Source organism: Prionailurus viverrinus, chromosome E2 (genome assembly GCF_022837055.1).
Source record: "Prionailurus viverrinus isolate Anna chromosome E2, UM_Priviv_1.0, whole genome shotgun sequence".
Lineage (NCBI taxonomy): Eukaryota > Metazoa > Chordata > Mammalia > Carnivora > Felidae > Prionailurus > Prionailurus viverrinus.
The window spans coordinates 46,782,047-46,788,264 of NC_062575.1; positions in this window are offsets into that span (position 1 = coordinate 46,782,047).

Below are 6,218 nucleotides of genomic sequence, written 5' to 3' on the forward strand. Positions count from 1 at the left end.
ATGCACCCCATGTTTATTGCAGCATTATTTACAATAGCCAAACTATGAAAGTGGCCCATGTGGTCCTCAACTGATGAATGGATAAAGATGATGTGGGCATATCTACAGTGGAATATTACTCAGCCATAAAAAGCGTGAAAATTTTGCCATTTGCAATAACATGGATCTACAGGATATAATGCTAAGTGAAATAAGTCAGAGAAAGACATACCATATGATTTCACTCATATGTGAAATTTAAGAAACAAAACAAGGGGCACCTAGGTGGCTCAATTGGCTAAGCATTCAACTCTTGATCTCTGTTCAGGTTACCATCTCATGAGATCAAGCCCTGTGTCAGACTCTGCACTGACAGCGCAGAGCCTGCTTGGGATTCTTTCTCTGCCCCTCCCCAGCTTGCACACGCTCTCTCTCTCAAAACAAAATAAATAAACTTAAAAAAATAAGAAACAAATGAAGAAAAAAATAGACAAACCAAAAAACAGACTCTTAACTATAGAGAAAAAACTGATGGTTACCACTGTGGGGAGTAGGGGAGGATGGATAAAACTGGTGAAGGGGACCAAGAGTACACAGATCATGATGAGTACTGAGTAATGTATAGAATTGTTGAATCACTATATTGTACCCCTGAAGGTAATAAAACACTATGGTAATTATACTGTAAAAATTTATTTATTTATTTATTTATTTATTAACGTTTATTTATTTTTGAGACAGAGAGAGACAGAGCATGAACGGGGGAGGGTCAGAGAGAGAGAGGGAGACACAATCTGAAACAGGCTCTAGGCTCTGAGCTGTCAGCACAGAGCCCGACGCGGGGCTTGAACTCACAAACCGTGAGATCATGACCTCAGCCGGAGTCGGACGCTTAACCCACTGAGCCACCCAGGCGCCCCTAAAAATTTTTTTAAAATAAATAAACAATGACAAGGGAAAAAAAATAGGAATCTCAATTTTTTCATGCCTACAACCTGCATGGAATTTTCAGTTAAATTTTTGGCAAGGATACTACATAGGTGATGCATTAAAAAGTATATTAGTGTTGGGTTTTTCCAGTATTAAGGAGGCAAGATGTTATGGTTATAATGGTGACTGGTAGATGTTGCTACCATAGAGATCTATTTTGTCACTTCCTTTTCAAAGTTTATAATATCATGCATATGCTCTGAAGTAATGGGAAATTTAAATTGAAGTTAGGGCCAGAAGAATGAAAATCAAAGTCCCATGTATCAGTTGGGAAATTGCCAGTCTCCTACTCTTTGGAAATTCAAGGCATGTGGGGAGCCGAGAATGAATGATAGAACTTTGTTTCTGTTCACTAATCTATTTCCAAAACCTATTCAATGCGTGTTACTTTGCTGGCTTGGTAAAATTGATAAAATGATGAATAAGCATTCAATGTACAAAGCTAGAAAAATAACAAACTCTCAGCCAATATAAAGCAACAGTGGATACAAATAAAGAATTAGAGTTTAATGATAGTAATCAAAATAGCATTCTTTCAAACATTTTCCCTGTGAAAAGCAAGGAATACTCAAAGGGCGGACCTACGCCAGCCGACTCCACCTTGTTCTGTGTCCTCCACCTTGAGTAACTTCCGGATCAAAACACGCCCGGCGACCTGCGTAACAGGACTCCGACCCTTCCCCAGCCAATCGGCTGAGGCCACGACCCCCAGCCAATCGGCTGAGGCCACAGCCATTACCTCACCAACTGCCCCTAGACCCCAATAAAACCTTTGTGCTTTTGAAACTCGCTCGCTCTCTCTGGCATCTCACCGCTGCGTCAGTGCAGGTAGGGGGTTGAGCTCGAGCTAGCTTGAATAAAGGCTCTTTGCTTTTGCATCGGACTCGGCTCCCTGGTGGTCTTTGGAGATCACGAATTCTGGGCATAACAAATACGTCTTGAAGTACATTTTAGTGATTTGAAGATGAAAGTAATCTTTGGAGGTGTGCCGCTGGTCTCAGACCTTGCTGGCTTGATGATTTGCTACAAGGACTCATGATTTAGACTCAAAATTTAGAAAAGTTGCTCTACTTAAGTCTAAAGTTTATTAGAGTGAATGATAATGATTAAATAAAGGGGAAAGATGAGCAGCGTCTGTGAGGCACTAGGTCAGCTTCTAGGTGTCGCCTCTTATTAGAATTACATGAGGATGTGCTAATTTCTAACAGCAATTATGTGTGATAACGCGCTTAGTGCCAAATATAGAAGCTCATCTGAACCTGTGTCCCTGGCTTTTACTAGGGCTCTTGTAGACATGGCAGTACCCACATGACTGACCTGAGCTTCTCAATCTCCAGTTCCTCAGAGGTCAAACTGATAATGCTGGCTGAGGGCTTTGGGCATACAAAAGCAAGCATTCACCCTAATTTGCATTGTTAGTATTAATTATCTGGTCAAACCAGTACAGCATATCAAGGCAACTATTCCAGGGACTCAAAGGTTTTCTCCTGGAAGCCAGTCAAGGGCCAGTTTTCCTTAACATAGGTCTGTCTTTGGAATGTAGAGTGTTTAAGCACCCTGAATCTGCTGGATAATCCTTTATTGTACAATCAGGCAGTTTTCAGCATTCTGATTCAAATCACTTGATTGCTTAAATACATTATAAAATACCCAGGCAAGAAATGATAGGAAAAAAAATTATTGAGGACATGGAAAATGTCTCAGAAAAAAAGTCAGTAGAAAAATCAGGTTACAAACTATATGTGCTATATACTATTTGTAAAATGTATGCAGGATTCAATGCAGAATTACAGACCGTTAGACTTAACTAGGACAAAGAAGTCTTGAGTGTTATAAACCCATATATTAACAATGCTTACGTTTTTGTTTTGGTCTTGGTAGAGTTTTTTTATTTAAATATATCATAGTTTTTGGTTCAGTGCCCATGCCTTACTTGAAGTATATGTGTATGTGAACATTTTTATGTTTTAAGAGGAAGCTATTCTTCAAAGAAGTAGAAAGGTCATTTATTGAAACCATCTATACTTGGTCTTAGACAAATACATTAAATTTGGATTTTTTTCTGTATTGCTTTTGGTTCCTTCAGTTTCTTAGTACCTAAATCTCTAGGATTTCTTTATAAATTCATGCATGCCAGATTTGTCTAAACAAACAAACAAAAACAGGTGAAGTCCCTGCGTAGAGTCTCACTGCTACATCCTTTTCCAGATCTTCTTTACAGAAATATTTCCCATGTGTTAGTCATGATATAAGCCAGACAGCTGCTGAATTGTTTCCTTGTTTTGCTTTTTATTAACATGAAACATTGTTTGCCATTCCAACTTTTCGATCAGAGAAAATTCCTATATTTTTAGCAGTTGTGGACATTCACAAGAAAATTGAGTTTCCTTGCAGCTTTGAACCTTACTGAATTCTTTAAGAAGGTATGGAGAACCAAAGTTTTCCTCAGCAAATTGTATAAAAGCTTTGCTGTTAATTGTCCTGCTTCTAATCTAGAAGAACTACATATCTGATTCTGTACTTTCAAAATAAGTAATAGATATTCAAAATGACTTAGAAGTATTTGGAATTCTTTTTTTTTTTTTTTTTTTTAAATTTTTTTTTTTTTTCAAAGTTTATTTTATTTTTTGGGACAGAGAGAGACAGAGCATGAATGGGGGAGGGGCAGAGAGAGAGGGAGACACAGAATCGGAAACAGGCTCCAGGCTCCGAGCCATCAGCCCAGAGCCCGACGCGGGGCTCGAACTCACGGACCGCGAGATCGTGACCTGGCTGAAGTCGGACGCCCAACCGACTGCGCCACCCAGGCGCCCCAGAAGTATTTGGAATTCTTATGCTTGGAACACTATCCCTATGGTGGAAGTCTGGGCTGGGAAAATACCTTGAAATCAACCTAATAAAGCTTCCGTCTGTTGTCCTGTTCATTCCCTTGCAGCTGAAAATGTTATGGAATTTACCCAATATCCCCTTTTGGTTCCAGGTGATTTTTTTTCCAATTCCAGCCATCACTGAGGCATCTGAGTCTCACATCGTTATCTGGTGCTCAAGGAAGAAGTAACTAAACCAGCTAGCAGAATGTGATCTTGATGAGATCTAGTTCTCTTGATGTTTAACATGACTTGATAATATGCCCCTTCCAGAAAAGATAATCACGTAGATGTGGCAATCCATGAGTATCTTTTGGTTTTTACTCATTGTTGGCTTTCTTTTATACTTAAACTAGTAAAAGGGGTAAAAGAAAAAAAAAATAGAATTGACATGAGAGGAGTAGGTTCTCTTTGACTTTGAACAGAGTTCTTAAAATCTTTAGAACTCCAGGCCTTCCCTCCTGCAATGATTCCCTCTGTGATTGCATTTCAAGACTCACTGTCCAAAACTATTAAAAAAAAAAAAATTTAAGTAATCTCTACACCCAATGTGGGGCTCGAACTTAACCCTAAAATCAAGAGTTGCGTGCTGCACCTACTGAGCCAGCCAGGCACCCCTGTCCAAAATTATTAAAAGAAATGGTAATCAGATATAGTAACATAGGATACTGAGAGCCAAAGCAGATGTTACATACTGATAGGTGTTTTTGTTTTTTAATGCATGCCAAAAAATCCTTACAATGCACATACTAGAGTATTCTGGGAAGATTCTGTAGTAGAAAGCACCAGGAATCTGTCCCTCCACTTGAACAATTCCACTGGCAGAGTCTGTCTGATGTGATGATTTTCTAGCTCTGGAGTCTGCTGAAGACGTAATTGAAGTCTTGGTTAATTTCAGGGATCTGTGCTCTAAAGATGGTGAAGATGGTAAATTTTACGTCTGTTTTACCACCACAACAACAAAAAATTGGAAAAGTGGCACTTGGGTGGCCCAATTGGTTAAGCATCTGACTTTGGCTCAGGTCATGATCTCTCAGTCTGTGAGTTTGAACCCCGCATTAGGTTCTGTGCTGACAGCTTAGAGCCTAGAGCCTGCTTTGGATTCTGTGTCTCTGTCCCTCTCTCTCTGCCCCTCCTCTTCTTGCACTCTCTCTTAAAAATAAATACACATTAAAAAAATTTTTTTAATTGGAAAAAACACTAAAATATCATACTGATTTTTATAGTACAGGTTTATTATGAATATTTAATCTGCTTTTCAGTTCCAAAATTTGAAATACTAATTTTTATAATGAAATTACTAAAGAGCAAATATTTCATGTTTCTTCCTTCTTTATTCTGTATTTTAAGGCCTAAAATTTCACCTGTTGTCTTAATATCTTTAATATCTTAATGTCTTAGCCTCACAGGACCCCCAAAGGCCTACCTGTGAGTTCCCTTGCTCTAACCAGAGATGCCCCAGTCAGTAGGAAAAGCTCTCAGCCAGGTAATCCAAATATTAGCTGGATCAGCTGCACCCTAGTCCTCAACCTAATGGCTTTCACCTCCCTACTAGCCCACAAAATTATTCAAGCAAACCAATCACATCTTCCCATGGAAATAAGGGGCACCTATCTTGCTGCTACAAAATCAGTCTCCCACAGCCCCTGCTGGTTTACTCTGCTCCCTAGTGTAGCCACCCCCATGGTATATGGTGTCGTCCTTCCCTGGGATGTGAGGATATATGATTAATAAACTGCTATCAATCTCATTTATCCAGTGTCTAGATATCATGTGTTCAGACATCTCCAGAACCCTAGGGTGGGACTTCTGTCACCAAGGAAGTGAGGAGGAGGCCAAAAAAAAAAAACACCTTCCTACTCATTTGTACTACTGTTTCATGAGCTTTCTGTGCCCACACTGCGTAGGATTTTTATAAAACTCAAACTTCAAATAGAGATGCTAAATCCTGTCCTCAGCCTAGTTTTTATGTGTTGTCTGAAGTTGAGCTACCTAAAATAATCTTAGAAATAGGTCTTTGATTGAAATTTCATTTTGCTGAGTCTACAGATTTAAGAGAAATATTACACTGTTGTCCTCTTTATAAGACGTATGAGGCTAAAATTACAGGTGTAGAAACCTCATTGAACTTGATTCAAATGAAATAGATGCTTTTTCAGGCTTGGAGAAAGTGGAGCATTAGAATAAGAACTAGGCAAAATGAGTTGTGTTGAGTATGGAAATAAATACTCCATACATTGCTGCGAAAATGTAAAATGGTAGTCATGTTAAGGAGAAATTTGTCAACATCACAAGTCAAAATTTACATAACCCACTTTTGAGAATTTAATTTACATATCAACCTAAAAATAAGCAAACTGATGTATACGTAGGAATACTGAT